Source organism: Emys orbicularis, chromosome 20 (assembly GCF_028017835.1).
Source record: "Emys orbicularis isolate rEmyOrb1 chromosome 20, rEmyOrb1.hap1, whole genome shotgun sequence".
Classification (NCBI taxonomy): domain Eukaryota; kingdom Metazoa; phylum Chordata; order Testudines; family Emydidae; genus Emys; species Emys orbicularis.
Window position 1 is genome coordinate 13,533,072 of NC_088702.1, and position 27,399 is coordinate 13,560,470.

Below are 27,399 nucleotides of genomic sequence, written 5' to 3' on the forward strand. Positions count from 1 at the left end.
AAAACAACGTATTTTCCATAATGAGTAATCAAGAGGATTTCTGTAATGGGGCATGTTTTCTAAAATCCTAACCACTAATACACTTGTTTATTTATAATAGGTCCCTAAAGATTTGGGCATCAACCTACAAGTCATTCTTGTTACAAGAAAAACAAATCCATATTTGACTCATAAGTTAGAGGAGACTCGCTTAGCAAAGCCCAAGATTCATAAAGTTCTTAGGTGTGTACAAGCCAGATTTCTTTAAAAATAACAATTGACGACTGGTGAGTGCTTGATTTCCAGCAGCGAACGATATACTTATTATTTCTATGGTTTTTGGCTGATTATACAAACGTTAGCTAATAATAATTACAATAGAATAATGATTTTACACTAGTGCAAAAATGTTGTGTCCTTTGTTCAATCTTTTCCCTAAACATTTTTTATTGAAAACTGTATCAAAGTTGTTACAGGAATTTTTCACTTACCAAAAACCAGGTTTTCATTTTTAAAATGAAACTTTGAAATCTTTCTGTGTGCATGTGTGCCAAATTAGGTTTTTTGCCAGCTGTCTACCTAATGTAATTGTGGATTTTGTTTTAATGTATATAAATGTCTAATCCTTTTCTGAATCCTACTGCACTCTTGGGGGAGGGGGCAAAGTTGGACCCCACAATTATGTTGCATGCTGAATTATGAGTTCATTTCCCATATAATCCCCATCGTATGGGGTATGGCGGGACTGGGGGGGGGGGTAGGATTGGAGGTTGTAATAATTCTGGGAGGCATTGCCACCTACAGATAACTTCTGCCTAGTGAGATGGCCTCACAGCAGCTGGGAGGTGTAATCCTTCCAGCTGCTGCTGTAGGGAACTTTTAATGTGTGGTAGAAAGGTCCTCATGGCCAATTAGTGCACAGCGGGATAGTGTGCTGCAGGTAACACCCCAGTTTGCCATGCACCAACTCTCAGTCTAGACAAGCCCACACTAAAAGTATTTGCCGAAGTAATATCCCCGCCCTACCCTTATTCAGTATTCCTCCGTTTATACATTCAGAGATTGTTTTAGCACTTTTTGCGAAGCATCACACTTGGAGATACAATGAACTCGAAATCCTTTTTGGTCCCTTCCTCTGCTTTCAGAAGCACGAAATGTGAGAACATTCATAAACGCCATTAGCTAGGACTTTTTAAAAAAGAATTAGCTATAGGTCCAGATGCTTCAGGGCATAAACCAACCTCTAAATTATAGAGATTAAGAAAAAATGTCTCTGGAGTTCAGTTTATTCCATAACTGTCCATTCTGGGGTTTCTTGTATTTTTATCTGAAACACCTGGTACCAGACAGACCGACACAGGACACTGGACTAGACTCCCTTAGGAAACTGATGGGCAGGATCCCCTGGGAGGGGGTAAGGAGTCCAGGAGAGCTGGCTGTATTTTAAAGAAGCCTTATTGAGAGCGCAGGAAAAAACCATCGCGAAGTGCAGAAAAAATCATAAATATGGCAGGCGATCAGCTTGGCTTAACAGAGAATTCTTTCGTGAGCTTAAAACAGGAAGGAAGCTTACGAGAAGTGGAAATTTGGACAGATGACTAGGGAGATCAACCTGATTACGTCAGTGTACACACTACAACCTTGTGCTGATGTAAGTGTAGTAGGGCATAATAAATCCACTTCCATCAGAGGTGTAGCGCTTATGTCAATATAGTTAGGGTGATACAGTGTCTGTGTAGACACTGTGTTACTTACATTGGCTGTTGTCTCTCTTGTCAATTTCACGGCTCCTGAAATTGACAAGAAAGTCATGCAGCTAGAGCCCATCTGTCCCCAGCTCCTCATTCCGAGTCGAGCTATGCCCGGCTGGCTCCCCACTCCCAGCTCAGGGAGTCTCTCCCCTACCCCCCTACCCCCGATCCCAGCCGGGAGTGGAGAGGCAAGAGCCTCCTGGCCGGGAGCTGTGTGGAGCTGACAGCCCTGGCTCTCTCCCCGTCCCCTCTTCAATTGGTGAAAGCGCTCACTGCTGACAGAAGCAGGATATCAACCATAACAGTAGTGGCTGTAAGGCGACCTAACATAGGTCGATTTACGGCTGTACTATAGACATGCCCCAAGGGAGTGTCAGATGGGGGAGTGGCTTTTTATTTTAACTGTCTCCAGCTAAGGGGAAGGGGATCATAGAATATCAGGGTTGGAAGAGACCTCAGGAGCTCATCTAGTTCAAGCCCCTGCTCAAAGCAATCCCGAGCTAAATCCTCAAATGGCCCCCTCAAGGATTGAGCTCACAACCCTGGGTTTAGCAGGTCACTGCTCAATCCACTGAGCTAGCCCTCCCCCCCACAAGGGCAGTGGTTAAAAGTAAAGCCTTTAAAATGCTTTAACTGGTTTTACATCTTTTTCTGCATCTTTAATAAAGATTTTAAAGAATTTTAATTGTGTTTGCCATTGTATTAAGCTTTAAAGCTGTTTAATGATGAACAGTGACAAGGTCATGTTAACACCTTTGATTATTTGGACGCATATATTCCATCAAAATTAATACAGCAGGGGAGAGAGGGGCATTTTTTGGACAATGCCTTTCACTGGCTTGGGGCATTTCTGACACAGCTATTGGGTATTTTGTATACTGTTGACCATTACGTTTTTCTCGCATATAGCTCGCAGCATAAACTAAATCAATTGGCATATTAAATAAAACATTGATAACTCTGAATATTTTGTCCAATAGGCAAGCCCGTATCTGTATTTATTCACTTTTACAGGTCAGCTCCAGGATAAAATGGAAATCAACAACCAGAGCAGTGTAACCGAATTCATAAGCGTGGGATTCCCAAACCTTCAGGGCTTCCACACTCTCCTCTTTGTCATGCTGTTTCTCATCTACCTCTTCGCCATTTTCGGGAATGTGGTGATTTTCACAGTCATCAGGTCAGACACGCGATTTCATACACCCATGTACTTTTTTATCAGCACTTTATCTTTCTTGGAAATCTGGTATACAACAGCTACTATCCCCAAAATGCTTTCAAGCTTAGTCAGCAAGAGGACAAGCATTTCCTTCACTGGGTGCCTCTTACAAACATATTTCTTCCATTCCCTAGGCGCCACTGAATGTTACTTGCTGACAGCAATGGCTTATGACAGGCATTTAGCTATCTGTAATCCACTGCGCTATCCTGCCATCATGACCACGAAAATATGCACTCAGTTGGCTGTTGGATTTGTGGCTTAATAGGACCAGTGGCTGAGATAATTTTGGTCTCCAAACTTCCTTTCTACAGCCCAATGAATTCCAGCATATCTTCTGTGACTTCCCCCCTCTGCTGAGCTTGGCCTGCACAGACATCTCCATCAATGTCCTGGTTGATTTTATAGTCAATGCATTTATAATCCTGGTGACTTTCCTATTAATTGTGGGGTCTTACATTAGGATTATCAAAGCGATTCTGAAAATCCATATATCCACAGGGCGAAGAATGGCCTTTTCTCCCTGTACTATTCACCTGACAGTGGTGCTGATATTTTTGGGAGTATTTTATTAATGTAGGTGCGACTAACGAAAAGTTATGATCGGGTACTAGCCGTAGTGTATGCAGTTTTAACTCCTTTCCTAAATCCAATTATTTATAGTCTCCGAAAAAAGAAATAAAGACAGCATTAAAGAGAATGATTCAAAATCTGAAAATCTTCACCAGTGATGCAGGCGAGCCAATGACACGAATTAATTTATTCTTTAAATTACTGACTAAAAATTCATTAATGCCGAGTTACTGCCCCCTTTGAGGGATGGTGAAACTTAACTCTCTTAACCAGGTAATGAAGAGTCCAGGCATAAGAACAGAATAACAGCCATAAGTGGGTCAGACCAATCCAGATGCTTCCGAGGGAATGAACAGAACAGTGTACTTTCAAGTGATCCATGACCTGGTTGTCCAGTCCCAGGTTCTGGCAGACATATAGGGACACCAAAAGCATAGGGGTGAGTTTCTGACCACCTTGGCTAATAACTATTGATGGATCTCTCTCCCATGAATTTATCTAATTCTTTTTTGAACTCAGTTATAGTTTTGGCCCGAGCAATGAGTTCCACAGGTTGATTGTACATTGTGTGGAGAACTTCCTTAGGTTTGTTTTAAACCTACTATCTATCAATTTAATTGGGTGACCCCTCTGTGACAGTCTATACCTTAGGGGGGCGTACTGTAACCCCCCTAGTCCTCATTTTCTTATAATCGTGATCATACATGTAAAGCAAGCCTTGTCAGGGGAAAGGTTATGATCTGCTGAAAGACATTGCTCTATCCATATATGTGTATCATTAATGCATATGAAGTTATGAGAATTGTGTCATATGGTGGTCACTAAAACATGCTGTAAATTGGGCAATCAGCCAGCTATTAGCCCCCCAGAGGCAACAGCAAGGAAAGTAACCAAGAGCCCATCAACAGCCATTGTCCAGCAAGGGAGCTACAATGCAATGACTCACCTGCATGAGGCCACACCAGGGGAATTGCTCAACTTTGCTTGGAACCACTCACCAATGCTCCCCCAGACTTCTGCTCCCGAAGCACATGGACTGAGGGTATAAAACAGACAGAGTGGACACATATTGGGCCCGTCTCCTGCCCCCACTTATGCAAGCAACAAAGACACTGAGAAAAAGTCAAGACAAGACAAGACTCCACACAGGAGATTGCCTCAGGTTTAAGGAATAAACGTGTATATTAAGAACTGCAATATCCAGTGGGGGTGAGAAAAACTACTTAATCTAGTTGCTGCCCAGTCTAATAGGGTTGAGTTTATATTTTATTTATTTTGGTAACTAACTCTGACTTTTTGCCTATCACTTATAATCACTTAAAAATCTACCTTTGTGGTTAATAAATCTGTTTGTTTATTCTACCTGAAGCAGTGCGTTTGGTTTGAAGAGTGTCAGACACGCACCTGACACCAGCAGCACTGCACAACAACTCTGTAACTGGGTAGAGCATTGGGGAAGGTGCAGGCCCACTGGTGCTGTTTAACTTGCTGTCCCTTTGCTCGCTCCTAAAAAAGGTCATTACAGAGTTAAAGGATTGAGAGCGAGTTGCACCTTTCTCCCAGAGCCGCATACGGCCTCCAGAAACTGGCACAGCTCATCCTGCAGTGAAATGGAGGCCCAAGAAATCAGAGCACACGATAGAGCCCATCCTCAGTCAGGCCCTTGACATTATATGTGATCTGACTCCCTAGGAGGGACAACTCCTCTGCCCCTTCCACATGGACCGATGTGCAGGCCCAGCATGAAATCTCCTGGACTATCCGGGCCGCAACAGCCCCTACATGGGAGGAGGGACTAAGCAGCCTCAGAGGGAGGGAAGGGGGAGGAATAACAAATACTGCCTGCCGAGACTCACCCCCCAGATGGTTTCCCCAGGCGTTATGGATGAGAGCAATATTCCGAGTCCCCCAGGTAAGACCTTCTGGGGAGGGGGGGGGGGGGGCACCATGGCAGGCACAGCAGAACTGATGGCCTCAACTACCTCGGCCCTAGTGCTCCTTCCACCCTTGACCTTGTCCTCAGCAGCATCACATGCTGGGCCGGGACCAGGGCAAAGGGGTGTCTCCAAGATACGGGCAAGGTCAAGGATAGAAGGCGAATGGGGGTAGCAAAATAAACTCAGAGCCCAGAGAAAAGCTTTTGGGAGACGGTTGGCCCCGACCCCCCCAATCTGTCCAGGAGGCCCTCGATTGCAAAGACCACCCGTCCAGCATCCAAGGGAGAAATCTTGACCTGAGCAGTAACTGGGGAGACAGATATCAGGCACACGGGGACCCCAACCCAGGGGCCAGATCACCTTGGGGGCCACCTCTCACCCAAAAAAAGGTCCTGACACCGCCCCAAGGGTAGAAATGGAGGTGGTTGATGCTGTGGCTGCGACCGATGTAGGTGACAAATTCGCCACAGCCACTCGGGCATATGCCCAAGTGCCTTCGGGAGCGAGGCCCTCAGTTCTGGTAGAAGGCCTAGTTGGGGGAGGAGGAATGGAAGAGCTCACAGAGGCCTTGTTCTTGGCAGGACCCTTTGCCTTTGCCTTGTAGGAGGAGGATCCCTTGCTCTGCGAACCTAAGGCAAGTGATGCTGCCCTATTCAGAGGTGGAGCAAGAATGGTGCCTGGGAAACCCCTGCCCCTTCTCTCCTTCCCCAGCCCCCACAGCAAGCGAGGCCTCTGGGCACGAAGCCCCACCGAGAGGGGACTGAGGACCTGCCATCCTGGTGAACGAAAGAAAGGGGCTGGGATGCCGCTAGGCAAACACTATACACCAACCCCCTCTTAGGAAGGGGCTCAAACCAAAAGGGAGTAACAAAAACAAACAAGGGGAATTCACCAGGACTCTGTCCCTCCTGGCAGCACTTCAGTGAAAGGGATGGTTGTGGCTCAAACAAAACACATCTAAAAACATGGGGGCAGAAGCAGGGAGGGGAATTCAATAGTGGGTGGTGGAGAGAAGGAGCGAGCCAGACAGGTAGGTGGGGAAAGGGCACTCTGCTTGAAACTGGCTCCCAGTGCTGGTGAACTGTCTACACTGCCACTTTACAGTGCTGAAACATACAGCGCTCACGGGGTTGGTTTTTTACACCACTGTGCGAGACAGTTGCAGTGCTGTAAAGTGGTAGTGTAGTCAGTGGTGATTCTTTATGGCTAACAAGCTGGGAAAACAATCTTATTTGTAGCTGGTATCTCATACTATGAGGCAGTAAAGTGAGTCACAGGATACTCAGGGATATGCCTGCCAGAAAACTTTAGCAAAGCTTTTGATACGGTCTCTCACAGTATTCTTGCCAGCAAGTTAAAAAAAATATGGATTGGATCAATGGACTATAAGGTGAATAGATAGCTGGCTAGATTGTCGGGCTCAACAGGTAGTGATCAACGGCTCGATGGCTAGTTGGCAGCCAGTTTCAAGCAGAGTGCCCCATGAGTCGGTCCTGGGCCCGGTTCTGTTCAACATCTTCATTCATGAGCTGGATGATGGGATGGATTGCATGCTCAGCAAGTTTGCAGACAGTAAGCTGGCGGGAGAGGTAGTGGCTAGGGTCCAGTGTGACATAAATTAGAGGATTGGGCCAAAAGAAATCTGATGAGGTTCAACAAGGACAAGTGCAGAGTCCTGCACTTAGGATGGAAAAATCCCAGGCACTGCTACAGGCTAGGGACGGAATGGCTAAGTAGCAGTTCTGCAGAAAAGGACCTGGGGGTCACAGTGGATGAGAAGCTGGAAATGAGTCAGCAGTGTGCCCTTGTTGCCAAGGCTAACGGCATATTGGGCTGCATTAGTAGGCGCATTGCCAGCAAACTGAGGGATCTGATTATTCCCCTCTATTCGGCACTGGTGAGGCCACATCTGGAGCATTGCATCCAGTTTTTGCCCCCCCCCCCCCCGCCCACTACAAAAGGATGTGGCCAAATTGGAGAGAGTCCAGCAGAGGGCAACAAAAATTATCCGGGCTCTAGGGCACATGACTTACGAGGAGAGGTTGAGGGAACTTGGCTTGTTGAGTCTGCAGAAGAGAAGAGTGAGGGGAGATTGGATAGCAGCCTTCAGCTACCTGAAGGGGGGTCCAAAGAGGCTGTTCTCAGTGGTGGCAGATGACAAAACAAGGAGCAATGGTCTCAAGTTGTAATGGAGGAGGTCTAGGTTGGATATTAGGAAACACTATTTCACTAAAAGGGTGGTGAAGCACTGGAATGCGTTACCTAGGGAGGTGGTGGAATCCCCTTCCTTAGAGGTTTTTAAGGCCCAGCTTGACAAAGCCCTGGCTGGGATGATTTAGTTGGTGTTGGTCCTGCCTTGAGAAGAGGTTGGACTAGATGATCTCTTGAGGTCTCTTCCAACCCTAATCTTCTATGATTCTATGATCCTAAGACATGCATATAAAAGAATATTTTCAGTACAAACTAGGAAAAGCAGGGACTCAATTCTCAGCGGTAGTAACAGAAGTGTAGGTTAGTAGAACATATGAATGAAAAACAGACTCAAATAATTATTGGACCCCATTCAGATTATGTCTACGATGGTACCACTATTTCGCTTCCATAGTGGATGCTATGAATTTTACAGTAACAGATGTGTCTGAAATTAAATAAAAAGTCCTTTGGCCGTGATTTGTAAAAAGCTCAGAATGGTTAAAATAAAGTCATAAAGAAAAAAAGGACCAAGAAAGAAGGCCAATGGAAAGGTGGATAAATTGGGAAAAGAGGCACCAATTTCTGGTGTACTGTGGTAGGTTATGCACGTAGCAGTGGCAACAAGCTATGGAAGATCAAAAAATAAGTAAAGGGGATCAAGCAGGGTTTGAAACTGTTACAGGACATGGAAGGAAAATATGAACTGATTCAACAAAGAATTATAGACTCGCCCTCGAAATGACTCGCCCTTATAAAAGGAATAAAATTTAATTTGGCAAAACCAGACCATGAATAGGTCCTAGTCATATCTCATCAAATGCATTATTGAATCCTAGGATGAATACATGGTTCTGTTGTAGGGGGACACCCCAAATTAGAAGAGGCATTGGAAAAACTCAAAAAGGTGGGTTGGTGACCCCAGCCAGAAGAAAAAGGCAAGGTGAATCAGCATCTGGCTTTAAAGGGTCCTAAACAAAAATGGCAGTTTTGTTCTTAACATATAGATTGAATTTGTATCTGAGTTAGCCAAGATCTGTGTACTTGTCCAAAAAGAAAAATGATAGTGTAGTAGTAATGGTAACAATATATTTTGGGAAGTGTATCTCTACAAGGCAGTTACAGTACATGGAGACATGGTGGATACAAGCTCATTAAAGCTTGCATCAAAGAGAAACTTTTAAAAATATGTTGTTAAGAAAGTCAAAAGAATGTAAAACTGTCACAAGCCACGAGTGATGGACTGAATTCTGTGCTGCTGGAAGCAGCTGGCTGGAGAGATGAACTGTACTGTCAGCTGTGGGATGAGTCTTCTTTAGATGGTGTGTCACCAATACTCGCGCCAAGGGTTTGCATTCAGAAATACACAAGCAAGTCTAATGTGGCACATATCAGAGTTGTATTGAAGACAGGAATGAAAGCAGACTATGAATCTCATCAGAGCAACTTCACCTGCTTCTATAGACACCAGAGCAAGCACGTCCTACAGCAACTGGTTTCCTTGAGAAAAACACACAAGAAAGACAAGAAACTTCATAAAAACAAAACATTTGAGAGAGCAACCAATCTAAGGGAGGCAGCAGTTAAAAATTGAGATGTTGCCATGCACAGAATTTCTGTAGAAGATTTGACTGTTAAGGAGACTGGTTATCACTCCGCATGGCTTTCTTCCTACTTAAGTAAATCCAAAATTAAAGCAAATCCATTTAGGTGCACTGCAATAATACTGTAATCTGATGATATTGCACTTATCAGCACTTTAACGAGACAGACAATGAGCTTATGTACAGGGCCTGCTCTAGGTTTTTTGCCGCCCCAAGCAAAACATTTTTTGGCTGCCCCCCCACCCCAGGCCTGGGCTCCCCCCCCGCTCCTTGCTGCCCCAGCCCTGGGCTCTCCCCCCCAACCTGCACCCTCCTGCTGTCCCAGCCCTGGGTCACTGGTAACTCGCTCCCAGGGCGGGTCATTCAGCAGGAATTTTGGATGTGCACAGAACACAGACAGGATTGGTTCCCATATGGTTACAGAACTGCAGTAAAGTGGAACAACTTTCAGCTTGTGTGATTGGAGGATGCATATAAGACTGTCCTACATAAATGAGGAAAAGTTGAGGTGCCTTTATTATTCTTTTGTTCCACTCTTTGTTTCTATAGGGAATTTGCCAGTGCGATCACTGACTTCCTTTAAAACAAATAAAACTAAAAAAAAAAAAAAAAAAAAAAAGCAATGGCTGTTGAAACTAGCAATTCCAGTCCTAAAAATCACTGGGAAGCATTGCTTGCTCAATTTTATCCTACCTTTTCTACAGCAAGTTACAGTGGATCAGTATATTTGATTTGGGAGAAATGAAGTAACAGCTGCCCAAATTGAGCTTGAGCACTCCTGAATTTTGAGGGTGTTCAAAGCTGGAAGGCAGGTGCTAGATTCCCTTTCTGAATATTAGCTATATCTGGAAAGGAAAAGTCAATTTCTGCTTCCATGGCTCAGAAGTGGAAATCCTCCTACGTGCCTGGTACTGTATCTAAAGCTGCCCAGGTCCTCTAGCAGAGCCTCCCCTCCCTTACTTTTCATTTTAAATTCTAGTGGGATCCACGTACCTCCCTTGCTAGGCTTCAGATAGAGAGGTGCACTGTCCCTTTAGTCCACCCAATTCCTTCTTTGGGGGCTGCAAGGTGAGGTCACACCAGTATCCCTAATCCAGTCTGGGGAAGTCTTCTGAAGGGGCTATCTGGGGCAAAGCCTTCTACTCCTTGGGCTGGGCACACTTGTCCCCCACTCACAGTGCCACCCCGTTCTAGCAGCCAGCTCTCCATTCACAGCAAGCTGCAGCATGGCTCAGCTACCTCACTCCCTCCCCCTCCCTTTCCTGTTGATAGCTGCCAAGGGATTGCTGGGAAATGTAGTTCTTTCCCTGCTCCAGGGCTGGCTCTATAGGCAGGGAGCTAGGCAAGGAACTACAGCTCCCAGGGTCCCATGGGTTCTCCACTTCTGCAGCGTTGCGAGAGGGGAGGAAGTGAGTTAAAAAAAAAAAAAAGGATGGCCAGAATGCCGCCCCCTGCAAATGTGCTGCCCCAAGCACCTGCTTGATTTGCTGGTGCCTAGAGCCGGCCCTTCTTATGTATAACAAGAAGACTCTTCTCCTGTCCAAGCGTATACAAAACAATAAAGCCTTGTGTGATGTTATATGATTAAAATATGACTATGTATGTCATTGTTGCTACGATTGTTATACAATTGCAACAAATCTTGTGCAAAATATGTCATGTAAGATGTCAATGGAAAAGTTATGATCTGCTGACTATGACTAATCTGTTTGTATTTGTATGTCATTTTTGTATCTGAAGTTATGGATATTGACCATATACCTGTATTTCAAATATATTTGCTCCTATGGTAACACTCACAAGGAAGCTAGTTTACAACTAGTCTAGCCAGCACATTGTGAACAAACACAATAGGCCATAGAAGAAACGTATTCCTGCACAATAGGCCTTCTTGAGGACACGTCAGCCAGAATATGGGTAATGGCGTCTCCTGAGTTATGGAAACCATGCAAAGACACGTGACTTGCTCATGTGACCCTGAACTCTTGTGCTTGCACTTTTCAAAAACTAAGACTGAGAGTTTTCCCTTCATATGAGAGAACGTTTAAAGGGCCCTGGAAGCATTTCCATTGGCCTCTTTCCTGCTCTGATCTATGGATTTATACTAAAGGGACCATTCTAAACAAGGAATCGGGGACCTTCCAGTCTTTTGGAAGTAACCAGAGACTCTAAAGCCAGCAATTTATTCCATCCCTGCTTCAAATCTGATAAAAGAACTTTGTAATGAGTGAATGTATTTGATTCCTTTGACCATTTAAACTCTTTCCTCTTTCTTTTGTCTTATAAATAAACCTTCAGATATAAGATGCTAAAGGATTGGCAACAGCATGATTGTTGGGTCAGAGCTGAATTATTGATCTGGGTATGTGGCTGGTCCTTTGGGATCAGAAGAATCCTTTGGTTGACAAAGTTGGTTTTAAATAACCACTCATCATTAAGTCTTGTGTCTGGGTGGTGTAATACGGGCTGGAATACCTAAGGAGGCTGCATTTCTGGATTCCTTTTAGCCAGTGTAGTGAGACAGACGTTTACTTTTGATAGTGGTTTGGTATAGCTTATGGAAGAATAACCACCAGTTTAGTGGTAAGTCTGCCTTATTTCGCAGCAATTTATCCTGAATCTGGGCTCCTCAGCCGTGACCCACTGAGGCACGGTGACACCAGACTCCCCTCAGATGTAGACACTGCAGGCTATTCCAGTAGCAAACTACAGGCAAGATTAGAAAAAACATTATGGCTTTTAAATTTCATACCATGCACAGCATGGACAAGGCAAGTCTACCATTGTTCTATGCAGCACTAGAACTTTGATTATATCCAAGCTGCTGGTAATTTAAAGCAGGAATTTAAGTCATCCAAATGTTTTGTGGATGTTGTTCTGGCAAGTCAGGCTGATGACCAGCTTGCAAATGGAGAAATAGTTTTCTTATAACGCTGCTTCAACCCTTTGGTCTGAAATAGCCAAAATAAAAGCCTCTAAATAGTATCCAAAGCCAGGACCCTGCTGTTTACAGATGCCAGCTACATTTGTAGCCATGCATCCATACTTCTTTGATGCAAAGAGACCCAGCTATGCCAATCTAATCTATTAAATCTCCATGGTACCGTTGAACCTGGGGAATTTGCCTATGGTTTGTGGCTAATGATGTTGACTAACAATGTCACGTGAACTATTACATTTCAATCTGACCGACACACATTTATTATTAGATTTTGTTTTACACTCTACATTATTGTTCTGATGCTTTGAGCTCACAAAGAAATCCAATTAGATGTCTCAAATCATACATTACACTAGGAGACAGGAATGCAAATATTTCAGTGGTAATTTAACCTGGTAATTTTGATGGTATAATTGCTTGTTTCTATGGTAACAGCACCACTTGACAGCTCCCCATCACACCTTACGTTACGATTTCAAATGATGGATGATGTGCCTGTGTGTGTGGAGGATACCAGCTAAGTCATGTCTGCCGCTCAGCCTGTACTCCCTGCTGCAGATCCTGCCTGTCTCATTGCAAATTAGCCAATGGTGAGCGGGTGGGAAATGACGTGGTAAACGCAGATGCAGAGCCCTTGGCACTGACCCATATCCTGAGCCACCCTCTGTGGCAGGAGTTCCTACCCTACCCCCTTTCCTTGTCCTTCTGTTCCCATCCTTCTACCCTAGCTGTAGGACCAAACTCCACAGCCCTTCCTTCACCTGGTACAATCTGTCCCCAGAGTGTCTGAGCCCCTCACGGACCATGGGATTGTCCTGCCATCACCCCGGAAGGGTAGGAATTATTATCCCCATTCTACAGGCACGGAACTAAGACCACTGAAGCGACCTGTCCAAAGAGACATCCACAAAGCTGGGGTAGATCGGGGACCTGAATTGGGTCCCAAACTGGGGCCTTTCACTGAAAGCGGTCTCTGACAGTGAAAAAAAACAGGAGTTTCCTTCTCATTTTGTCTCCCTGGCCTTGGGATCTCTCCTACCCTCCTGCACAATTAATCTTTCTCTTAAATCAGCCTCTTTCAGATGACTGGAGGATAGCTAATGCGACGCCACGCTTTCAAAAAGGATCCACAGGCAATCCTGGCAATTACAGCCGGTAAGCCTAATTTCAGTACCATGCAAACTGGTAGAAATTATAGTAAAAACAGAATGATCAGACAAATAGCTGTACACAATTTGTTGGGGAAGACTCAACATGGCTTTTGTAAAGGGAAATCATGCCTCACCAATCTATTAGAATTCTAGATCAACATGCATGTGGACAAGGGTGATTCAATGTTCTTGGCTTTTGAAAAAGCCTTTGACAAGATTACTTACCAAAGGCTATTCAGCTAATTAAGCAGTCATGGGATAAGAGGGTAGGTCCGCTCATGAATCAGTAACTGGTTAAATGACAGACAATAAAGGGTAGGAATACATGGTCTGTTTTCAGAATGGAAAGAGGTGCAACCCCCTCCCACCTTTTTATTTTCTGCAAATTTTATACACTAATTTCAGAATTACACACACCTAGGGGAGGCTGCAGCTGCGGGGAGGGAGGGTGTTAGGGCTCCAGGAAGAGGAGGGTGTCAGGGTTTCTGACGCCTGGGAGCACCAGGGCTCAGGGCTTTAGATCTGGTGGGAGCCCTGTGGCTCGAGGCTTCAGCCCTGTGGGGGGAAACCAGGGCTGGGGGCTTCAGCCCCACGGCTCTGTTCCCAGCTTCAGCCCCGCGGAAGGCGCTGGGGCTCAGGGCTCTAACTACAAGGGAAGTGCAGCTTTCTACCCCAGCGCTCCACTCTGTAGCTAAATCCCCAAGACCCAAGACCACCACCACCACTGAAACTGGGAGCAGGCTTTGCACCAGGCCAAGTTCTCCAGACTCTCTCCCCTACACTCTCTTTGCCTCCTGACTCTTTGGATCCAAATGGTAAAGGACAATTGTTTCCCACTTTGGTCTTTGGGGCTGTAACAAAACAAAAACACATTTCTATTTCCTCCATATTTCCCAAACCATAGAATTAGCTAGGAGATGACTTCAGGAGTAACCTCCTGTGGAGCTGTGACATACCAGGGTACAAGACAGACTAATGAGCAGCTGTATCACGCCTGCCCTGCAGCCTTGGGTGCCTTATAATGCCTTGCTGAAGTAGCTCACACCTGGGCCACGCACAAACAGCCTGTCAGCATGCAAGCCACGTCCTGAGTGTCTCTGTATAACTGCAGTCTGCAGCCACACATGAGTTACACTCTGGCACTCGATAGCCTTGGTTATACTGCAGGGTGATTCACCCCCCCCCCCCAACACACCCTCAATCCCAGATTTCCCCCAGAAATGTATTTCCTGTACTACCCAGGCCTCTCCTGGACAATACAAAACATTTTAGGTCCAATATTGCTTGAAAATAATAATATGCCAGATTAGTATTTCAAATAGTCATAAACTTGAGTTTAAACACACTGTAAAGCAATTATAAGTGATGGACTGGATAAGACAGAGTCTGTTTGGGTCAAAAATCACGTTGGGGAAGAAATCCTATGGGATGTGCTACATACCATCAGGATCCGATTTGCATACGGATGAAGAACTCGTTAATTATTTTAATGAAACAAATACTATTGGGAATTGTATGGTTATGAGAGATTTTAATTTTCCAGATAGAGATTGGCGGACAAGTGCTACTACTACTACTACAATCAGGACTCAGATTTTCCTGGCTGTAATAGCTGCCAGATTGCTTCACCAATATTTGCTGAAGCAAAAAGATTTGATGCCATTTTAGATTTGGTATTGGTGAGTAGTGACCACCTCATAGAAGAAATAAATGGAAAAATAAACAAAATAGTTCTGCAACTAGGGTCCTTGATTTCAAAAGGGCTAACTTTAAAAAAAGAAGGGACTGAGTTAGGGAAGTGGACTTGACTGAAGAATTCAAGGTTCTGAATGTGCATCACAAGCAAGGGGTTAAAAAAAATGTATGGAAGGGTTGCAGACCAAGCTGGACAAGCAGCATCTCAAATAGGTGATTAAGGGCAAGCAGAAAGACTATTTGGAATGGAAAATGGCAAGGATCAGCAAGGAAAGCTACCTCTTCGAAGTCAGAAAGTGTAGGGATAAAGTAAGACCTTGTGGAAGCAGAGAAAGAACTGACAGGAAGGGGATTGCAATGCATGACAGTTCGTTAGCAAGAGTTAGGCTAACTGTAACCCTAATAACGTGAGATTTGTAGAAGCGAGGAATGTATGAGGCGAGTGGGAAAGAACTGTGTGAGAAGTTGTTGCGACCTTGTGTAGATAATGTGTAGATAATATGGAATGTAGACTAAGAGTCTACATTAGTGAGCAAAACAAGATATCAGAATGACCTATGTATAAACAAAATGCAGCTGTTGCTCATTATTGTCTGTAACAAAAGGTATAAATGCTTGCTGTAATTGTTTACCTGTTGAGAGACCTGCTTAGCTCTCTCCCTCTACGCAATTGATAGAGAGAAAGAAAATAAAGTATCTGATTTGCTGTACCCAAACAAAAAGTGAGAACTCTGTTATTCTCAGACAACCTGCCAAAAGCCGAGAAGTGTGGACCTTGTAAAGGGAATTAAAACCAATAGGAAAAGGTACTATAGCCATATAAATAAAAAGAAAACAGGGAAAGAAGTGAGACAGCTAAACAAGTAAGGATGGGGTGGAGATTAAAAATAATCTAGGTATGGCCCAATGCCTAAATGAATACTTTGCTTCAGTTTTTGATTAGGTTAATGAAGAGCTTAGAGGTAGTGGCAGGATGGAAATGAGGATATGGAGGCAGAAATTACCACCTCCGAGGAGGAAGTCAAACTCAAACAGCTTAATGGGACCAAATTCGGGCGGGGGTGGGGTGCTTGGAAAAATCCAAGAATATTAAAGGAACTGGAACTTGAAATTACAAGATCAAGAGCAAGGGATTTTTAATGAATCTGTAAACTTGCGGGGTCATACCTTATGACTGGAGAATGACTAATATAGTTCCTATTTTTAAGAAAGGGAACAAAAGGGATCCAGGAAATTGCAGGCCTCTTAGTTTGACGTCAATTGTATGCAAGATGTTGGAACAAATTTTGAAAGAGAAAGTTATTACGAACATGGAGGTTAAAGGTAATTGGGATAAAATACAACATAATTTTACAAAAGGCAGACCAACCTGATCGGCCCTCTTTGAGAAGATAACAACTTTTTTGACAAAGGAAGCGCAGTAGATCTAATCTACCTGGATTTCAATAAGGCTTTTTATATAGTTCCATTGGGAAATTATTAGTTAAATTGGAAACAATGTGGAGTAATATGAGAACTGAAAGCTAGATAAGGAATAGGTTAAAGGGGAGACTACAACAGGTCATACTGAAAGGTGAACTGACAGGCTTGAGGGAGATTGCTAGTGGAGTTCCTCAGGGATCGGTCTTGGGACCGATCTTATTTAACATTTTTATTACTGACCTTTGCACAAAAAGTTGGACGGTATTGCCTGTACAGAGGAGGACCAGAATATTATACAAGATCTAGATGATCTTGTAAACTGAAGTAATAGAAATGGGATGAAATTTAATAGTACAAAGTTCAAGGTCATGCATTTAAGGATTAACAAAAAGAATTTTTGCTGGGGACATAGCATTTGGAAGTGACAGAGGAGGAGAGAGACCTGGGTGTATTGGTTGATCACAGGATTACTATGAACTGCCAATTTGATATGACTGCGAAAAAGTCTAATGCAGTCCTAGGATGTATCAGGCAAAGTATTTCCAGTAAAAACTGGGACGTGTTAGTACCATACTAGGCACTGGTGCGACCTCATCTGGAATGCTGTGTGCAATTCTGGTCTCCCATGTTTAAAAAAGTTGAATTCAAACTGGAGCAGGTGCAGAAAAGGGCTGCTAGGATAATCAGAGGAATGGAAAACCTACCTTATGATTCAAAAAATTTGGTTTGCTTAGCTTAACCAAAGACGGCTGAGGGGATGTGACTGCGCGCTATAAATACATCAGAGGGATAAATACTAGGGAAGGAGAGGCGTTATTTAGGTTAAGCATCAATGTGGACACAAGAACAAAAGGATATAAACTGGCTACCAACAAGTTTAGCCTTGAAATTAGGTGAAGGTTTCGAACCATCAGAGGAGTGAAGTCCTGGAACATCCTTGCAAGGGAAGCAGTGGGGCAAAAACCTACCTGGCTTCAAGACTGAGCTTCATAAGTTTATGGAGGGGATGGTATGATGAGACTGCCGACAGTGATTTGTACCCAATGTGTGACTCCTAGCAGCAAATATCTTCAATGGCCAGTGATGGGACATTAGATGGGAAGGGATCTGAGTTACTACAGAAAAGTCTTTCCCAGGTGCCTGTCTGGTTGGGCTTGCCCACACATTCAGGGTCTAACTGATCACCATATTTGGGGTCTGGAAAGAATTTTTTTCCCTGGTCAGATTGGCAGACACCCTGGGAGGGTTTCGTCTTCCTCTGCAGCACGGGACACAGGTCACTTGCAGGTTTAAACTGGTGTAAATGGTGGATGCTTGGTAACTTTGTCTTTAAACTATGATTTGAGGACGTCAATAATTCAGCCAGAGGTTGGGGGGGGGTCTATTACAGGAATGGCTGGGTGAGGTTCTGTGACCTGCAATGTGCAGGAGGTCAGACTATATGATTATGATTTTACCTTCTGATCTTAAAATCTAAATGACCAAATGGCCTCAAGAAAGAGGAAAAATCCATATCACAGTATGCATATAACATACTTCCAGCTTCATATAACCAGAAATTCCAGAATAGGTTAAATTTTCTGACTCCGAATCAGCATCATTGGAGGAAAATCCAGCCAACCTTTCCACCCATAAAACAATCCCAACTCAGCAGGAAAAAGCCTAGAAGAGGCTTTGCCAACTGTTGGAAATTGGGATTTAAATTCTGAATGATCATACTGTATTTGAGATCCATTCACATTCCCCTCCCAGGACTGTGGCACTTTCATCTCAGGTGCTAAATTATTATGTTTTAGGACCAAAGAAAACAAAGTGTTATTCCCAAGCAGAGGGCTGAGCACAGTGAATCACAAGACACATTGTGAGGTGGAGGTGTAGAATGTGGAGAATGGCTCAGAGGAATGGCTCAAACAGAATGGCTCAAACAGAGGAAACACTACTCGGGTAATTTGGGAGTTGGGAATCTCTCCGAATCACCACATCGGCTTCAGGTGTCACAGAGGCTGAAAAACCACCTCCCACACCCCCCCAACCTCCCAATCCTGCTCCTCCTCTTTGTTATATTTAAAATGAAAAAATGAAAAAAATGGTTCAAAACACAGCTAGTATTCAGCACAACCCAGTGCAATGTGAGAAGAACTGGGAATGAGACAATCTGTTCCCAGTGGGGGAATTTGGGGAATTTGCAGTGGGAGGAAAAGTATAATTTGATGATCCAGATGTTTATTGTCTAGAAAAAGTGCTGGAGGGGATGTCAGATCATGAGGAAACTTGTTAGATTACCCTGGGCACTATAACTGGGGGGAGGGATAGCTCAGTGGTTTGAGCATTGGCCTGCTAAACCCAGGGTTGTGAGTTCAATCCTTGAGGGGGCCACTTAGGGATCTGGGGCAAAATCAGTACTTGGTCCTGCTAGTGAAGGCAGGGGGCTGGACTCGATGACCTTTCAAGGTCCCTTCCAGTTCTAGGAGACAGGCTATCTCCATAAAAAAAAAAAAAAAAAAAAACTGGTTATATTTTAGAGTAAGCAGAGGTGTGTTTTTACAGCAGGATAGCTAATTCAAGCTAGCTAACTTTATGGAAAATCCTACTGGAGACAAGGCCCAGGTAGACTTCACCTCTATGTAGCTAACTGAGGCCACCCCTGATTCCTCCACCTGTGACTTATGGACATGCCGCACACTTCCATGACAAAGAACAAAGAAATTGATGAAAAAGACCATGGGATTCACCCCAAGGAAGGGTGAGCTACAAAAGGGAAACACAGGCCTGGTCTACACTGTGAATAACGTAGCTGAAGTTGACGTACTTAGAGCTACTTACTGTGGTGTCTTCAGTGTGGTAGGATGATGGCTGACGCTCTCCCATCGACTCCGCCTGCGTGGCTCATACTGGTGGAGTACCGGAGTCGACGGGAGAGCATTCGGTGGTTGATTTGTCGTATCTAGACTAGTCTAGACTAGACACGCTAAATCGACCCGCTGGAGTGATCGCTGCCCTTCGACCCCGTGGGTAATGTAGACAAGCCCACACACATCTCACCTGGGGCAGCTGAGCAACCAGAGTGACAGAAATGCTGCCTTAAGGTTCATTATATGGAAATTCGGGGGGGAAATCTTTTCTCAGCCCTAAGCAAGGTTTTTATGATATATCGCCCTTGCAGCTTCCGTTATGATACATTTTACAGGATGATCTCTACTCACACTTGGAGGGATAATCTCTAATCACACATGTCCCACACTTGGAGCAGGGATGGAAAAGGGGAGAACAAACCAAAAGAACAGCTGGAGACATAGGCGCCGACTTCATGGGTGCTCTGACGCTGGAGCACCTACCGGAAGCCCCACTGATAGGCTCCTCTCCATCCTCCCAACCTTGCTGCCTGCCGGAGGCCTGGCCTATCAGTGCCTCCTCCCTCCCAGCACCTCCCACATGCCGTGGATTACCTGTTTAGCAGCCTGCAAGAAGGGAGAGGAGCAAGGGTTGGGCACACTTGGGGAGAATGCAGAATGGATCGGGAAGAGGTGCGGTGGGGCAGAGTGGGGTGTAAAAGCATTCCCAGGGAAAGCTGGAAACATGGAAAAACATCAGGGACTAATTTCCCCCAAACACTTCCTAATATGGGAGATAGGGGGAATCAGTTCTGTGTCCGTACATGCCCCATTTCCCCCGCCTGGCACTAAGGGGCTCTGCCCTTCACCCCACCCCCCCAGCCGTCCATACAATCAGGAAGAAGGGAGTTTGGGAAGAGAGCTATTGCCAGGGGTCAGTCTGGATAGGTAGGCAGCATAGGCGCCAACTCCGTGGGTGCTCTGGGGCTGGCGTACCCATGGAAAAAAATTAGTGGGTGTTCAGCACTGACTGGGGAGATCAGCTGTGGGCAACTGCCAAACAACTATTTGGCATGTGCAGCAGCTCCCATCAGCTTTTTGGCTGGCTGTGGCCAATCAGCTGTTTGGCATCAAGTCGCTGCCTATCAGCTGTTTCCCAGTGTGTGTGGCTGCTGCTGAAGCTCCCAAGCAGGTGAGTCCATTTAATTTTTCAGAAGAGAGGGTGCTGGGCTAGGGGGACAAGCAGCCAGGACTTGGCAGCTTCTGAGCTAGCTGCAGGGAGCTGGGTGGGGGAGATAGGCAGGGACGGATTAAGGCACAGGGGCTTTAGGGGCTGCAACTCAGGGCCCTGGCTCAATGGGAGACCCGAAAAAATAAACCGCAGGCAGCGATCTCCGGGCAGCCAAAAGAGGCGCTCAGGCTGCCTGCCTCCCTCTGGCCGCACGCCGCTCCCGGAAGTGGATGGCTGCTGGCACATCTCTATGTCCCCTGGCAGGGATGGGGCGGCTCTGCGCGCTGCCCCGGCTCCCAAGATGCCGCAGAGATGTGCCAGCAGACGGCCGCTTCTGGGAGCGGCATGGAGCTATGGCTGGCAGGCAGCCTGCCTGCCTGAGCCCTGCTGTTACACTGGCTGGGAGCTGCCTGTGTGGTAAGCACCTTCCTGCTGGAGCCTACACCTTCCACCCCCTCCCGCACCCCAACCGCCTGCCCCAGGTCAAAATCCCCTCCTGAAACAAACTCCCTCCCAGAGCCCTCACCACCTCCTGCACCCCACTCCCCTTCACCAGGTCAGAATCCCCTTCTGCACCAAACTCCTTCCCAAACCCTAAACCCCATCCTGAAACCCAATCCCTTGCCCCAGTCTGCTGCGCCACACTCCCTCCCAGCCCCGCACCCCTTAGTGCACCAAACTCCCTCCCAGGAAAAAGGCGTGTATACAGGGGCCCCACAAAATCTAATAGCCCCATACCCACAGGAGAGCTAATCCAGCCCTGCAGCTAGGGAGGCACCTTCTCCACTGGCCACATGGGCTGCGCGGAGACAGGTGGGCAGTTTATGAGCTGGCCGCACGAGGTTGAGGGGGGAATACCGGCCTGGGAGTTTCTGGAGGACCAAGCCAGCCATTCTCATACCACACTGGTGTCTCCCCCAGGACCCTTGCTCTCCTCCAGCCAGGAGGAACTAGCTGCAGACCCACTTAGTGCTGGCCAGAGGAGGGGGTAACCAAAGGATGCGGCTCCTTTAAAAAAATGTCCCCTTGCGTCTGATGAGTGAACTTTGGCTGGGGCCAGTGATGCACCCCCCCCCCACACACACACACCTGTACTCCAGCCAGCTGGTTGAACCTGGCCCGGGTCAAAAGCGAGCGGGGCCTCACTGCAGTCCCGGCCCCTGGTGCAAACAGTCACACCGTACCACCTTCCCCAGCCCCGACCCTGCCCGGACCCCTCCCATGCGGGCTCTGGGAGCTCCCAACCCTCACCCGATCCCATTCCCTATGGTTCCAGTTCGGATTGGGACCTGGGACTCCCCATCTCTTCCCTCATGTGTGGGAGGACAGGAGGGGGCTACACACTGCCAGTACTTCTATCCCCATCCTCCCTGCGGGCTCTCCCCCACGGCCAGCGCTCATGCCTGGGAAAGTAACACTTGCCCATCTCAGAGCCATCCCTCTTCCCCCACCCCACCCAAATCAAGCCTGCCTGAGGGGCTTTTCCGCCCACTCCCAGAGAGGTAGTTAAAACGTATAGTGACTAGAGTGAAATCCCTGCAAGCTGCATGGACCATCACAGAGTCCCAAATTAAAGAAGCAGTGAGAGATTAAAAAGTAAACGTTTAAAAAGTGGAAGTCAAATCCTAGTGAGCTAAATAGAAAGGAGCATAAACACTGCCAAATGAAGTGTAAAAATTTAATAAGAAAAGCCAAAAAGGAGTTGGACGAACAGCTAGCCAAAAACTCAAAAGGTAATAAAATATTTTTAAGTATATCAGAAGCAGGAAGCCTGCTAAACAACCAGTGGGGCCCCTTGATGATCGAGATACAAAAGCAGCACTTAAGACGATAAAGTCATTGCGGAGAAACTAAATGAATTCTGTGCTTCAGTCTTCACGGCTGAGAATGTTAGGGAAATTCCCAAACCTGAGCGGGCTTTTGTAGGTGACAAATCTGAGGAATTGTCACGGATTGAAATGTCACTAGAGGAGGTTTGGGAATTAATTGATAAACGTAACAGTAACAAGTCCCCGGGACCAAATTGCATTCACCCAAGTGTTCTGAAATAACTCAAATGAGAAATTACGGAACTATTTACTATTTTGTAACCTGTCCTTTAACTCGGCTTCTGTACCCAAAGACGGAAAGATAGCTAATGTAAAGCCAATATTGAAAAGGGGCTCTAGAGGTGATCCCAGCAATTACAGACTAATATCAGTACCGGGCAAATTAGTTGAAACAATCGTAAAGAATAAAATTGTCAGACACATAGAAAAACATAAATTGTTGGGCAACAGTCAACATGGTTTCTGTAAAGGGAAATCATGCCTTACTAGTCTATTAGAGTTCTTTGAAGGAGTCAGCAAACATGTGGACAAAGGGGATCCAGTGGATATAGTGTACTTGGCTTTCCAGAAAGCCTTTGACAAGGTCCCTCACCAAAGGCAACGTAAATTAAGACAACGTAAATTAAGTTGTCATGGGATGAGAGGGAAGATCCTTTCATGGATTGAGAACTGGTTAAAAGACAGGGAACAAAGGGTAGCAATAAATGATAAATTTTCAGAATGGAGAGGGGTAACTAGTGGTGTTCCCCAAAGGTCAATCCTAGGGCCAATCCTATTCAACTTATTCATAAGTGATCCGGAGAAACGAGTAAAAAGTGAGGTGGCAAAGTTTGCAGATGATACTAAACTGCTCAAGATAGTTAAGACCAAAGCAGACAGTGAAGAACTTCAAAAAGATCTCACAAAACTAAGTGATTGGGCAACAAAATGGCAAAAGAAATTTAATGTGGATAAATGTAAAGTAATGCACATTGGGGGGGAAAAACCCCAACTATACATACAATATGATGGGGGCTAATTTAGCTAGAACTAATCAGGAAAAAGAGCTTGGAGTCAGCTTGGTAATGCTCTGAAGACGTCCACGCAGTGTGCAGCGGTAATTAAAAAAGCAAACAGGATGTTAAAAATCATTAAAACGGGGATAGAAAATAAGGCGAAGAGAATCTTATTGCCCTTATATAAATCCTCAATACGCCCACATCTTGAATACTGCATACAGATGTGGTCTCCTCATCTCAAAAAAGATATACTGGCATTTGAAAAGGTTCAAAGAAGGGCAATTAAATTTATTAGGGCTTTTAACGTATCCCATATGAGGAGAGATTAAAGAGGCTAGGACTTTTCAGCTTGGAAAAGAGGAGACTAAGGCCTGGTCTACACTACGACTTTAATTCGGATTTAGCTGCCTTAATTCGAATTAACGCTTGACCCGTCCACACAACGAAGCCAGTTAATTCGAATTAAAGGGCCCTTTAATTCGATTTCTGTACTCCTCCTCGACGAGAGGAGTAGCGTCAAAATCGGTATTGTTAATCCGAATTAAGGTTAGTGTGGCCGCAATTCGATGTTATTGGCCTCCAGGAGCTATCCCACAGTGCACCATTGTGACCGCTCTGGCCAGCAATCTGAACTCGCATGCACTGGCCAGGTGGACAGGAAAAGCCCCGGGAACATTTGAATTTCATTTCCTGTTTGCACAGCGTGGAGAGCACAGGTGACCACAGAGAGCTCATCAGCACAGGTAACCATGCAGGCTGATAATCGAAAAAGAGCACCAGCATGGACCGTAAAGGAGGTACTGGATTTGATCTCTATATGGGGAGAGGATTCAGTGCTAGCAGAACTGCGTTTGAAAAGACGAAATGCCAAAACTTATGAAAAAATTTCCAAGGGCATGATGGAGAGAGGCCACAATAGGGACACAGATCAGTGCCGCGTGAAAGTCAAGGAGCTCAGACAAGCCTATCAAAAAGCAAAGGAGGCAAACGGTCGCTCCGGGTCAGAGCCGCGGACATGCCGCTTCTACGCTGAGCTAAATGCATTTCTAGGGGGGGCCGCCACCACTACCCCACCTCTGACTGTGGATTCCGAGCTGGGGATAATCTCATCAGGTACACCTGATGATTCCGTGGAAGGGGAAGAAGAGGAGGAGGAGGAGGACGAGCTGGCAGAGAGCACCCAGCTCTCCGTTCTCCCCAACAGCCAGGATCTGTTTCTCACCCTGACTGAAGTACCCTCCCAAGCCTCCCAAGCCAGCACCCAAGACCATGACCCCATGGAAGGGACCTCAGGTGAGTTTACCTTTTAAAATATAAAACATGGTTTAAAAGCAAGCATTTTTAATGATTAATTTGCCCTGAGCACTTGGGATGCATTCGCAGCCAGTACAGCTACTGGAAAAGTCTGTTAACATGTCTGGGGATGGAGCGGAAATCCTCCAGGGACATCTCCATGAAGCTCTCCTGGAGGTACTCCAAAAGCCTTGCCACAAGGTTTCTGGGCAGTGCAGCCTTATTCCGTCCTCCATGGTAGGACACTTGACCACGCCATGCTAGTAGCAAGTAATCTGGTATCATTGCCTGACAGAGCCTGGCAGCGTATGGTCCCGGTGTTTGCTGGCATTCAAGCAACATCCGTTCTTTATCTTGCTGTGTAATCCTCAGGAGAGTGATATCGCTTAGGGTAACCTGGTTGAAATAAGGGAATTTAATTAAGGGGACAGAGGTGGCCGTTCCTACTGGGCTGTTTGCCTGTGGCTGAAAAGAAATCCTTCCCTGCATTTAGCCAAGTGCAAAGGGGGGGGGGGAGGATTGGCCCAGAGCTTTTCGCGTTTTGCTAGCAGGGATCTTCCCTGATACCAGCCACGCGGTGGGGGGAGGGAGAAAGCACTCATCCCAGAGAATTCATGGCGGGTGGGGGGGGGGGGTGTTAGTTTGGTTCCTGCAGGGATCTTCCCTGATACCAGCCACGCGGTGGGGGGAGGGAGAAAGCACTCATCCCAGAGAATTCATGGCGGGGGGGGGGGTGTTAGTTTGGTTCCTGCAGGGATCTTCCCTGATACCAGCCACGCGATGGGGGGGAGGGAGAAAGCACTCATCCCAGAGAATTCATGGCGGGTGGGGGGGGGTTGTTAGTTTGGTTCCTGCAGGGATGTTCCCTGATACCAGCCACGCGGTGGGGGGAGGGAGAAAGCACTCATCCCAGAGAATTGGATGGGGGGGGGGGTGTTAACCTTCAGCAGCAGAAAACAAGCTAACAGGAAAACTGCAGCACAACGGGCTTTGCTTGGTATGTGGGAAAGCAGGGCGCAGAAGCCTAAAGACAGTGGCTTACCATGGCAGCATGCAAGGTGAATTCTGTTGCCCGGACCTGCGTCTGTGATCTCTAGCAGCAAAGCCACAGGCACTCAATATTAAGAGGCAAAATGCGACCTTGCACAGAAATCACATGTGCTATGTAATGTGAATAGTATACACCGTGAAAGAGTATAAGCATTGTTCTGAAAAATGTGTCTTTTAAAAAAATTCTCTCCTTTTTTCACTCCCTCCAGCAGGTGCAAATGTTTCAAGCCTCCCTCCTCCTTCCCGAAGGCTATCCCAGATAAGGCGTCGTAAAAAAAAAGACGAGAGAAGAGATGTTTGCCGAAATCATGCAATCCACCAGGAATGAAAGAGCTCATCTGAATGAGTGGAAGGAGACGGTTTGCAAGTATAGGAAAGAAGCCAGTGACCGTGAGGACAGGAGGGACCAACGTGAGGACATGAGGGACCAACGTGAGGACAGAAGGGACCAACGTGAGGAGAGGAGAGACGCTCGAGATGAGAGGTGGCGGCAGGAAGATCAGAGGAGTCGGGAAGCAACGCTGGGGCTGCTGCGTGAGCAAACAGACATGCTCCGGCGTCTGGTGGAGCTTCAGGAACGGCTGCTGGAGAACAGAGGGCCGCTACAGCCCCTGTATAACCCCCCTACCTCCTCACCATGTTCCATAGCCTCCACACCCAGACGTGTAAGAACACGGGGGGGGGGGGAGGCTCCGTACACCCTCCCATTCCACCCCAGTGGACAGCCCAAGCAAAAGGCTGCCATTTTTTTAACCTTTTTTTACTGGGCTTTTCCTTCCCGCAGATCCTCCTCCCAAACCCCACTCAGGTTCTGTGCCGCTACAGCCCCTGTATAACCCCCCTACCTCCTCACCATGTTCCATAGCCTCCTCACCCAGACGTTTAAGAACACGGGGGGGGGGGAGGCTCCGTACACCCTCCCATTCCACCCCAGTGGACAGCCCAAGCAAAAGGCTGGCATTTTCTTAACCTTTTTTTACTGGGCTTTTCCTTCCCGCTGATCCTCCTCCCAAACCCCACTCAGGTTCTCTCCCTCTTTTTATAATCAATTAATAAACAATAAATGATTTTTAAACAATGGTGACTTTATTTCCTTTGAAAGCAAGCTGGGGGAAGGGGGAGGGTGGGTTCCTTACAGAGAATGAGTCAATAAAGGGGGCGGGTTTTCAGGAAGGATAAACAAACATAAATTTCACACTGTAGCCTGGCCAGTCATGAAACTGGTTTTCAAAGCTTCCCTAATGCGCAGCGCTTCATCGTGTGCTCTTCTAATCGCCCTGGTGTCTGGCTGCGAGTAATCAGCAGCCAGGCGATTTGCCTCAGCCTCCCACCCTGCCATAAAGGTCTCCCCCTTGCTCTCACAGAGATTGTGAAGCACACAGCAAGCAGTAATAACAATGGGGATATTGGTTTGGCTGAGGTCTGAGCGAGTCAATAAGGATCGCCAGCGACCTTTTAAACGGCCAAATGCACATTCTACCACCATTCTGCACTTGCTCAGCCTGTAGTTGAACAACTCCTGACTCCTGTCCAGGCTGCCTGTGTATGGCTTCATGAGCCATGGCATTAAGGGGTAGGCTGGGTCCCCAAGAATAACAATTGGCATTTCAACATCCCCCACGGTTATTTTCTGGTCCGGAAAGTAAGTCCCTTGCTGCAGCCGTTTAAACAGATTGGTGTTCCTGAAGACGCGAGCGTCATGAAC

General features: G+C 46.2%; 1 pseudogene; it reads left to right on the plus strand.

The window, feature by feature from the left end:
• The first annotated feature begins 2,761 nt into the window (after nt 1-2,761).
• Nucleotides 2,762-3,631, plus strand: LOC135892766 (olfactory receptor 6N2-like; annotated as a pseudogene).
• Nucleotides 3,632-27,399: the final 23,768 nt, after the last annotated feature.